The sequence below is a fragment of the Sminthopsis crassicaudata genome, chromosome X, assembly GCF_048593235.1.
Source record: "Sminthopsis crassicaudata isolate SCR6 chromosome X, ASM4859323v1, whole genome shotgun sequence".
Lineage (NCBI taxonomy): Eukaryota > Metazoa > Chordata > Mammalia > Dasyuromorphia > Dasyuridae > Sminthopsis > Sminthopsis crassicaudata.
The window spans coordinates 2,542,536-2,554,686 of NC_133623.1; positions in this window are offsets into that span (position 1 = coordinate 2,542,536).

Consider the following 12,151-nt stretch of genomic DNA (forward strand, 5'->3'; position numbering starts at 1 on the left):
CCAGACAAACGTAGCTCCAGGAAGTACATGCAGAACACTGCTGTATGACTGGGAAGGACAAACAGCAGGATAAAAAAATGGCAGCATACCATCTAAAATGCAGCAACGTGGCCATTAATAATAAATATATACAAGGCAGACATTGTATGAATGATAGTCATTCTTACCATCTGGCTACATGAGCAACTAGAACACCTTCAGTTCTCTTGGAGGCTAGGGTAACTTTCCTGTGGCCTGTATCTGAGCAGGATGGCTCGGAATAGGGAAAGAGTGGAAGTGGGCAGACACGCGAACGGCTAAGGCAGCAATCCAAGCATGAGCTGATAAGTCTGCATCAGGATGGGGGCAGGGTTGGGGGAAAGGGAACATATCTGAGCAGACTTGGTACCAGCTTGGACATGGGGAGGATGGTGAGAGGGAGCGAGGAGTCCAGAATGACTCCCACATTGGGAACCTGCAGGATCTGACAGGTGAGCCTCTTGACAGTAATTGAAAAGTCGGAAGAGTTCTTGAGGGAAAAGTGGGGAGAAAACAAGCTGAGTTTTGGAGATGCTGAGTTTGAGACACCTGACGTACAGTCGATGTGAGATTGGAGATCAGGAGAAAAATTATGGCTGGATAAATATATCTGGGAAGCATCTGCATAAAGATGATCACTGAATCTATGGGAGCTGAGGAGATCACCAAACAAAATAGTGCAGAGAGAGGAAAAGAGAGTCCCAGACGGGGCTTGGAGGACACTCCTTGGCAGGGGGCATGAGAGAGACTGGGAAGGAACAGCCAGAAAAGGTAGGTGAGGCAGCAGAGGTCAATGATACACAAACTGAGAGCAGAGGGAAGATCAAGGAGAAGAACGTGATTAACAATGTTGTCCAAGGTTGCAGAGAAGTCAGGAAGATTGAGGATTGAGAAAAGGCCTTTAGATTAAGAGAACATCGGCAATTTGGGAGAAAGCAGTGTTGGCTGACCAGGGAGGCCACACAGTGGACAGTTGAGAAGAGAGTGAGAGAAAAGGCCCCAAAAGCACTTATTGTAGACAACCTTCTTGAGGAGTTTAGATGTGATAAGGGAGGAGAGATATGGGATGATAGCTAAAAGAGATGGAGGGCTCTGGTAAGGGTTTTTGGAGGATGGAGGAGAAATCCACTCGAAGGTAAGTGAGAAAGTGGGGATGACACGGGAAGGACAATCTGCCGGAGAAAATAGGATGGAGTGGGATCACTTGGGCCCATAGAGAAGTTTACCTTGGCAAGGAGTAGGGCTAGCTCTTCATGAGAGACAGGGAGAAAGAGTAGTAGGAGGCATCTAAGGGATAAGAGATCAGTAGAGGAGAAGAGGGAGCTTGGTTTCTCAGTGCCATATGAGCATTTTTCTAAACTGTGAAGGCATGGAGGAGAGAATCATGGGAGGTTTGGGGAAGTAATAAAAAGGGTGGGAAGAACCCCTGTGATGGATGAAATAACCAATTGATCAGGGACTGCCTTATGAGCATAAGTTTGTAGTAGACGGAGCCAACATAGCTCTGTGATATTGTCCACCTCCATCCAGCAGCAGATAAAGAGGAGTGAAGGCAGTGGATGATGGGAATATTCCAGGGATGTGCTGATAAATGTTTACCAATTACCTCTCTGAGGGGAAAATATGTGCAGGTCACACTTTCAATGTGCATTAACATTTTCTCCATCACTTTTTAAACTCCAGATAATGAACAGAATGATAAATCAAGCTCCATTTTGTACCATTTGCTGACTCCCGAGATATAAATACTCAAACTGAACATGTAATCATTGGCTTTTGTGAACCAGCATCAGCCAGCTTCAGCACACCTCTGGTCCAGTAAACCGATCTCCAGATGAAGCAAGATGGGCCATAGGATAAGGAGGCAAGTGATTTGAAAGCAAAGGGCAGTGCAGTTACACTGGCTCAGGCTGAAGGCTTTGGAGGGCCGGGTGAGGAGGAAGAACCAAGTAAGGGATCAAGGGCCGAGGGACAACGGAGTCATGGCATCATGATCAGATAAAGATATTTCAGAATTCACAAAGATGGGGGATGGCAAGATCAAAGGCACGGCCATCTCGGGGGGCTGTGGTGAGAGGGGGGACTAGATCATAAAAAACAAATAAGTTGAGGAATTGGGAGGTTGGAGGTTTGTATGGTAAATGTCCCCACTACGAGGGCAGAGAAAGACTGAACCAGAAACTGAACTCCTTGATGGAGACTTTCTTGGGGGCCAGTAGAGAATATCCACCAGATTCTTGACTGGGGGATAAAAAGGGGTTGACTAAACCTCAAAGGAGGAGAGGTAATAGAGGGAGATCCTGAAAGTGGCAATGGGGAGCAAGAAGCCTCCTTCTCTGGCGTGACCAGCGAGCCAAGGAGAAGGAGCGAAAGGGTAGCCAGTATTGGAAAGGGAAGTTGTGTCATCAAGAGGCAGCCAGGACTCGATGGCAGCAGTAAGATGGAGAGAGTAAGAAAGGAAAAGGATTCAGAGGAAGTTTAGTGTCTTGCCTGTGGAGCAGGTGTTCCAGAGGGCACCGCAGAAGGGAGGGACAGCTTAAGAGTTGAGAGGGATCGAAGGGATTGAGAATAAGAGAACAGTCCGCAGAAAAGAGAATGAAGGCCGAGCAATGGCAGCCCGGGACTCAGAATCCCTGGGGTGAGGGAGGGTTTGAGGGGGGAAGGAGGGTGACCAGGGAGGAATGAGTTCAGGTAGATTATCAGTGTGCACAGTGGGGGTTTGCCTCAGAGTTGTGTCAGGACAGCAGCAAGTGTGTCTGGAACAGGAAGTGAGCCATGGAGGGGCACCAGGTTGGGACAAAGGCAAGTATCGCGGCAACAGAAGTGGGTGGAGAGGGTGTCTGATATGAAATGGAGGCAGTTGTAGGCAAGACAACTGCTCTAAAGCTGCAGGGAGCCACATGCTCCTTCCACACTGGATATGGCACCTTCTGAGCGGCATCTTGCTCAGACAATCTTTTCATAATTGGCAGGTGGTATCCTTTATTTAGCTTTCTGAATAAAGGGCCATTACTTTTCTCCATTTGTTCACTGGGGAGATAAATTTGCTTATAGGCAATAAGTATTTGAGGTGAACTATCTTTAGAGGCTCCTCACTAGGGAATACACTGAGCTTCCTTCTCCTTTCCTGTTTGGGAAGACCCCGGATTGCACCAAAACCTAAGCTTGAAGTAAATTATTCCAAGGTACTGGGGTGGGGTTACAAAAAGCCGAACTCTGTGAGAAAAGACAACCTAGTCCCTTTCATTATCAAGAAGCCAGGTGCCCCAGGTTCCATCAGGTTGAACGCAGATTACCCAAAGACAGCGCAGAGGGCCACTTAGCCAAAAAGGGAGAAGAGCCTAGTGACCCAACCCACGTGGCCCAGATATTTCTCTTAAACCACCACCAATCCCATTCCTGGCCTGGCTTCTATTCCATGCCCAACACAAATCAAACTGCTGACCTAATGGTTGGAACCACCCAGAATCCTCTCCCATCACCTTGGTATCTGTGCCTGGGACACACACACACACACACACACACACACACACACACAATCGATCAATCAATCCTAGAAAAGCTCTTTTCACATTTAAATTGCCTCCATCCCTACCCCTCCTCCAGGTCATCCATGTGTGAGGGCCTAGTGACAACAAATGGTCAGACTTGCTGACTAAGTGCCTAACATGGAACCTGGGCTGCTAGAGCTGGAAGAAGGCAGGCTGGGGGAAAAGGGCAGAATGGGCCTATGGACCCCCAAGAAAATCTTTCTTACACTAACAGACCAGAGTATCCAGATATAAAGAGCGGTGACCACTGGCTCCCATTCTCCATGACCAGGCCAGAGTATCCAGACATAAAGAGCGGTGACCACTGGCTCCCACTCTCCACGACCAGGCCAGAGTATCCAGACATAAAGAGCGGTGACCACTGGCTCCCATTCTCCATGACCAGGCCAGAGTATCCAGACATAAAGAGCGGTGACCACTGGCTCCCACTCTCCACGGCCAGGCCAGAGTATCCAGACATAAAGAGGGGTGACCGCTGGCTCCCAGTCTCCACGGCCAGGCCAGAGTATCCAGACATAAAGAGCGGTGACCGCTGGCTCCCAGTCTCCACGGCCAGGCCAGAGTATCCAGACATAAAGAGCGGTGACCACTGGCTCCCACTCTCCATGACCAGGCCAGAGTATCCAGACATAAAGAGCGGTGACCGCTGGCTCCCACTCTCCATGACCAGGCCAGAGTATCCAGACATAAAGAGCGGTGACCACTGGCTCCCATTCTCCATGACCAGGCCAGAGTATCCAGACATAAAGAGCGGTGACCACTGGCTCCCACTCTCCACGGCCAGGCCAGAGTATCCAGACATAAAGAGGGGTGACCGCTGGCTCCCAGTCTCCACGGCCAGGCCAGAGTATCCAGACATAAAGAGCGGTGACCGCTGGCTCCCAGTCTCCACGGCCAGGCCAGAGTATCCAGACATAAAGAGCGGTGACCACTGGCTCCCACTCTCCATGACCAGGCCAGAGTATCCAGACATAAAGAGCGGTGACCGCTGGCTCCCACTCTCCATGACCAGGCCAGAGTATCCAGACATAAAGAGCGGTGACCGCTGGCTCCCACTCTCCATGACCAGGCCAGAGTATCCAGACATAAAGAGCGGTGACCGCTGGCTCCCACTCTCCACGGCCAGGCCAGAGTATCCAGACATAAAGAGCGGTGACCACTGGCTCCCACTCTCCATGACCAGGCCAGAGTATCCAGACATAAAGAGCGGTGACCGCTGGCTCCCACTCTCCATGACCAGGCCAGAGTATCCAGACATAAAGAGCGGTGACCGCTGGCTCCCACTCTCCACGGCCAGGCCCATCCCAACCTGGCCTTTGCTTTCAGAAACAACCTTGTAGATTCCAGAATTGTCTAGCAAAACCCCCTGCCCTAGCTATAGTGATGCTGGCTTCCAGAATGTCTCCCATGCCCAGAACCAAACTGGCTTATGCCCTTGGCAAAGACACCCATTTTTTCCATCCCTTTCCCTCCTGCAACACAGATTGCCTGGAGCTCCGCTGACCCCCAGGGTCCAGAGGAGCACACCGGGAGCTCAGCCAGGGCAGACAAAGAATCTGGGGCAGGAGGAAGGAAGAGGAGTAGGGGAGGAAAAAAGGGGGGCCCATTCAAAGGATGCTCAGAGATTCTTTACCAAGAAGCTAGTACCCAGAGCACATAGCAAGAGCCACGATGTCTCGCCCCATTCAGAAAAGCAGTCTCAATCTTTTCCTGATCCCTGAGATTTTGATACCTTACCCCGAACCCCTCCACCGATCCTGGCCTCAGCCTCGTTCCCCTCCACCAACCCTGATTCTCTGGTCCTGGGGCAACCTCTCCAGCAGGAAGCCCAGATGTGACTCTGGCACCCTGACCCTTTCCTCTCAGCTCGGGCTAACACCCCCAGGGCCAAGCCCAATCCAAGATGGCCTCAGCTGCCCCTCTGCCCCCTACCCCCAAAGCCAGGGTGCCCACAACCAGCTTTCCTGTGAGTGGCTGTCTCTTCCTGCTCTTCTCCCACTGCAGGCTATCTTTTGGTGGAGCTCTGCTGACACCTGGTGGCCAAAGTCTCCATGACAGCCCAGGAGTTCAGCTGGGCCTGATTTGCAGCCGGGCTGCAGACAAAGGGCCAGGGAGCCTTGGACGCCTTCCCTGGCAGCGCCAGCCCCCAGGGAGGGTCCCGGCCACAGCAGAGCTCTCACTCCTGGCCCGGCCCGCCTTGTTCCCTCTGCCTCCTATCTCCAGCACCGACTCAGGAGAGCGCCTGGCCTCGAGGCACTAAATTCCGTGCCGACCAACAGCCCCCCGACCCTCCCGGGGTCATACCCGGAGGCCGGGCCCTTAGCACCCATCCCTCTGGGCGCCCCCATCCTAGAGGTCGCTTCTTGTGGCCAGCTTGTAATCTCAGCTAGAGCTTTGCCTCCGTCGTCCCCGTCCCTAGCACCCACCCAGCCGCTTCTCTTTGGCATCAGTCTGGCCTTTCACGGCTGGGGCGGTGGCGAGATTAAATGGGCGACCCAACAGAAGCTTGAACTTCTGAGAATATGCGTTCATTGAGGTCGCTGCCAATTGCCCCACAAAGTGGGCTGAGGCCTCCTCAGTGCAGGCTTGGGAAGAAACATTAGGCCCCGTCCAAGTTTGGGGGGACAGGAAACAAGTGCAATTCCTGAAATCCAAAAAGGAGGGGGCCCTTTCGCCCAGGCGTCTGGGCAGATGGGAGCAAGACTGATGAGACTGATGAGGGGCAGTTTTCAGATAAGGCACGGGGCTCGTTTGAGATGACCACTGTGAGGAACTCCTTGCATCCATCATTCGGGCCCACCGGCTTTCTGGTCAGCACCAGGGGGGCCTCCAAGCAGCCGGGGAGAAGGGAGGGGATGGTCCCTTCCCAGCCACATGGGGCCAGGTTCAAACCATCAATGAGGTTTTCTCCCAACCCCCACGACTGAATACACTTTTCTCACAGGACAGTTGAACTAGCCCCAAAATGAATACAGAGGGAACTAGCTCCAGAACTGAGTCCCAAAGTGGAATAAGTGCCGTTCACTCAATTTCCACAACTCACCGGCTTGCTGTCCTAATCCTTTCAATCCACTAGGAGACCCTGAGGCCCATCTTTAGCACCAGCATCTGCTGGCCTAGACGCAGACGACCCGTCCTTCCCTGTGGCCCCCCAATCCCACTCGCATCAGCACTAGTTACACAGACTCATAAGCTCCTGAGTCTGTCAACTACCACTGAGTCCAGGCCTGCCCTGTGACCCAGGACCTTATCCCAGGCCTAGCCTGGAGCTGTTGGACTCTAGTCCCTGCTGGGGGCTGCCCCCTTCATCATGTTCAGCTTGAGCCTTCACCCCCACCCCACCCCCAGTGCCTTTGCTTCTTGCCTCTGCTCTTTACCTTACTGTCCTCCTGCCATTTTTAGCTTGGCCACTTTTCTGTACACTCCTCCTACGAGCTCCTCGTAGTGTGGTAGTGTTGCCTACTGCTGCCCACAATACACCAGGACCAGACACAAGGAGCTCAGCTAGCCTGGGCAGTAGATAGAAGGGGAATAGATGACAATGTCTTAGAATTCCTGAAAGATCCTATAATAACAGGTACCTGGCCTATTTACCAAAAGTAGCTGGTGCTGGCCCCCTTATCCAACTATGAATCCACTATTTACCAGGACTCTAGAACCCTGACCCCCATGCCAAGCAGCCATTGGGATCTTTCCTTGCCCCACTGAACCACAGCACCCACCCCAAACCTGGCACAGGCCTGGCCCCTCTGCCTTGTGCTTAGTGCCAGGCCCCACCTTGGGTTTACTCTGGATTCCACAGACCTCTGTTTTGTACCTGAACTCCACGTCCAATGCCAGCACATTTTGGGGTCACACATGCCTCAGTGGGAACAAACATTGCCCTCAGCTTCTCCTAAGCTGCAGGTGTGAAGTGGGTCCTGATCACTAGGCGAGGTCAGTGCTGACTATGTGCTGGTGGAACAAATACAAACAGGAGGTAAAGACTTCGATGGAAGAGAGGGGGAAGGGAGAAAGCAGGGCCCCTGCACCTGGCAACTAGAAGAGGCGTTGGCAACTAGAAGAGGCGTCAAGGGCAAAGAGTACTTCCAGGGTAAGAATTCTGGGAGTTTGGGAGCCCCCCCATTCAATCTGTGATCTGTTAATCTCCCCTGTGATACCATCTCACTCTGGGACTATAGCAATAGTCTGCTAGGCCCTCCCCAGCTCCAGCCCATCTTCCATTCAGCCACACAAGTGATCTTCCTAAAACATTACCAAATAAGACTCCAGTGTTTCCCTATGTCTCCAGGATCCAATACAGGATGCCCTCCTTGGCATTCAGTGCCCTTCCTGGCCCGCTCTGTCCACCCTCCCCAGTCCTCTCACTCCCCATCAGTGGGCCTAGTTTCCTGGCTGATCCGCCCATAAGCTGCCCCCCCCCATCTCTTCTGGGCTCTGGGCTTCTCCCTATCCATTCCCCCAGAAACCCTCTCCTTCCTCTGCTCTCTGGCTTACTCCCCCCACCCAGGTCCGTTCTGGAGGAAGCCTTCCCCTCCCCCTCTCCATCCCATTCTCCTATCAAATAAAATAAGCTTTACGAAGTGTTTAGCATTGGGTCTAGTACAGAGTAAGGACTTAGCCTTTCTCTTCATAATTTCCCATCAATCCTTCCTGTAGCTTAAGTGGGCAGATTTCCTTGGCTCCTGTTTTCCTCCATCTGACTGGGAGGTTCACAAGGGGCTTGCTTTGGCCTTCTTATGTATCTCCAACATATAGCACAGCGTCTGGCACACAGTAAAGTGCTTAATCATTGTCGACTGACCGACTCAAGGCATTCTGGTGGCCGGGTACAGAAATAGGAGGACAGCTAGGAGAGCGATTTGGCCTTTCTTTGTGCCCTCGGTGCCTAGCCCAGTACCTGGCACCTAAGAGAAGCCTGATGGCGGCTTGGATTTCCACAAGAGGCGGTTGAGAAGCTAAGGTTTCATAAAGAAGGGGACAGTTCTATGGCTGAAATGGGGAGGGGTATGAGCGACTGATGTTGACCCTCTCGAGGTGCTGTACGCCTAGGAAAACACAAATCCTGGAATAAGAATATCCTGGTGCATCCTGGGCCGGCCCTTGGTAGTTTGCTCCGGTTCCAATGGTGGCCCCTTCCCTGAAGCAAGATTATACCCACTGTCATTCTGGGATTGGAGTTTTCAGCCCTGGTCTGTAGATGGCAGCAAAGCTCCATGGTTGAGGGTAAATGTGACTGGGGGAGGGGCAATAAGCAATTGTGACCCTCACAGGGCACCATAGGCCTGTAAAATTTAACTCCTGGAAGATGAATGGATGTCCATCCATTGGAGAATGGTTGGGTAAATTGTGGTATATGAAGATTATGGAATATTATTGTTCTGTAAGAAATGACCAGCAGGAGAAATACAGAGAGGCCTGGAGAGACTTACATCAACTGATGCTGAGTGAAATGAGCAGAACCAGAAGATTGCTGTACACTTCAACAACAATACTGTATGAGGATGTATTCTGATGGAAGTGGATTTCTTCAACATAGAGAAGAGCTAATCCAATTCCAATTCATTAATGATGGACAGAATCAGCTACACCCAGAGAAGGAACACTGGGAAATGAGTGTCAACTGTTTGCACTTTTGTTTTTCTTTCCAGATTATTTTTACTTTTAAATCCAATTCTCCCTGTGTAACACAAGAACTGTTCGGTTCTGCACACATAGATTGTATCTGGGATATACTATAACACATTTAACATGTATGGGACTGCCTGTCATCTAGGGGAGGGGGTGGAGGGAAGGAGGAGAAAAGTCGGAACAGAAGGGAGTGCAAGGGATAATGTAAAAAATTGCTCATGCATATGTACTGTCAAAAAATTAATGTTATAAAAATTAATTTTAAAATTACAAAAGAAAATTGTAAGTCCTAGAATCTCGATTCTTATATCTGAAAATATGTTTGTCTTCGGGACCTCGGCTCTAGAACTGCAGAAATGCCGAACCTGCAGAACTGAAGAGAGCATACAGACGCGGGCAGGGCGAGTTCTGGCAAAGCGGGATCGTAGTCAAGGAAGAATCAACGGAGTTTGGCCTTGAGAGCCGATTAGCATTCTGGGATTTGTAGTTTCCGGTTGTATGCCTATTCTTTATACACTCTCCTATTATGGCCCGTGGGCCCTTGGTGTCTTTCACTAGTCTAGATTATAAACCCTTCCCTAAAACGAGGTTACAGATGCCGAAAAGGCGAATTCTAGAGCTTCTTAGAATTTTACAGGGCCCGAAGAGCGAATCCTTTGTGGCGCTAGAAGCCCATTGGCATTCTGGGAGATGTAGTTCCGCGATTTGAGGTTGTGCAGCACTTTCTTCGCTAGATGGCAGCAAAGCTCCACGGTTGAATGTAAATATGATTGGGGGAGGGGCAGCAAGCAATTCTGGCCTTCGCGGGACACCGTAGGCCTGGGAAAAATGTAAATACTAAGATCCCTGTTCTTCTATCTAAAATGCTGCCCCATCCTGGTCTTTCGGGCCATGTCTCCCAGCATTTGCCCCGGGAACTGAAGAGAGTTTACAGATGCCGGCAGGGCGAGTTCTCCTGAGGCCGGGAATCGTGGTCAAGGAAGAGGCAGCCGAGGTTGGCCTCGCGAGCCGGCTGGCATTCTGGGATTTGTATTTCCTAAACCTGGTAGGAGTCTTCTATTCCACCCTCCGGGCCCTGGGTACCTGATTGCACCGGCCCAGGCTGTGGCCCCTTCCCTGAGGCGATGTTACAGGCATTGAAAGGGCGAGTTCTGGAACTTCCTACAATCTTGCGAAGCCAGAAGAGGGAATCTGTGATCGTCCCCTGTCATTGTGGCAGACGAAGTTCCCAGATGGGCGTTTATCAGACCGCTTCCCTCCACAGCTACTGGGTTAATGCAAATGTAGTAGAAGGAGGGGCGATGAGCATTTTGACCCCCGCGTCAGGAAAACGCACTTCCTGCGTCCTGTTTCTTTTTTAATAATAGCTTTTTATTTTCAAAATACAAGTAAAGATAGTTTTTAACATTCATCCTTGCAAAACTTTGTGTTCCAAATTTTTTCCATCTTTTCTCTCAAACCCTTCCCTTAGACAAGTAATCTTATATAGATTAAACATGTGCAATTCGTCTATACTTATTCCCACAATTATCATGCTGCACAAGAAAAACCAGATCTAAAAGGGTAAAAAAAATGAGAAAACAAAATGCAAGCAAACAACAACAAAGGTGAAAATACTCAGTCTCCATAGTTCTCTGGATGTGGATAGCACAATCTATGCCAAGCCACTGGAACTGGCTTGAATCATCTCATTGTTGAAAAGGGCCAAAGTCCATCGAAGTTGATCGTCACCTTAATCTGGTTGTTGCTGTGTACAATGTTCTCACTTCATTTACCATCAGTTCCTGTCTCTCCAGACCTCTCTGTATTCATCCTGCTGATCCTTTCTTATGGAACAATAATATTCCATTACATTCGTATACCATAACTCATTTAGCCATTCCCCAACTGATGGGCATCCACTGTTTGCCCTTTCCCTAACTCGGTTTCCATTTCCTTGCTGGGCCCGGTTTCTTTTATCTGATCAGAAAACTTATTCTTGTCCTCAGAGCCTTAGCTTTAAGGCTCTACCCCAGAACTGAAGACCATTTTACAGTGGCCAGCAGGAAAAGTTCTGGAGAAGCTGAGAATCCTGGTCAAGGAAGAGTAAACCAAATTTGACCTTGAGAGCCAACTGGCATTCTAGGATTTGTATAAGGAAATACAAATAATATTCCCTATTCCAGTTCTTGCTCCTTTGCTCTGGCCCAGGCTGGCCCCTTCCCTGAGGTGAGGCTCGAGCTTCCTAGTATGGGAAGACTGTATTTTGTGCTGATCAGTCTGGCTACTCCATCGTAGAATCTTGTTTAAAACCACAAGTTCCAGGCATCGTCTGCAGCCCTTAAAGCCTCTCCTTACCAAGATAGACTTCGAAGCATTTTCCTGTTCTTATTATAAGAGGTTCAGCTTCTTTGGAATCGTCACCAGCCTTGGAGGCTCCAATAAACTCTTTTCTTTGATGCCTGTGGTGGTGATGGGGAGAATAGACCCCAGCAAAAGGCCCTGGCATCTAGGTAGGCCCCACTCCATGGAGGGATACTGGCCCAGAAGTGGGCCTTTGGAGCACTCCTTGCACTGACAGGATTACAGACCCACCATTACTGCATACAACCAAGGGGCCAAGCCCAGCATGTCAATCCCCAAGGTTATTTTGTACAAACATTCCTCAAGGACCAGTGGACTTTTTGAAGGAAGCATTTAGCCCAATTAGCATACCTTGCTTTTGAGTCCTTTCCTATAAAAGGTCCCCATCCTTTCCATTGTAAATTTCGAATTCCCCAGGGGAGCTTAGCCAGTCTCATGGCCACTTCCCCCTAGTTAATTTTGAGTTCATTAGGAACTTTCCCATTTGTTAAGCATCACAATAAAGCTATTCCCTTTGACTTGAAGATGGGTCTGTGAATTCATTACCGATGACCTTGTATTCTTAACTTCTAGTACCTGTCAGTGGGGTGTGGGCTTTTTGCCTGCTA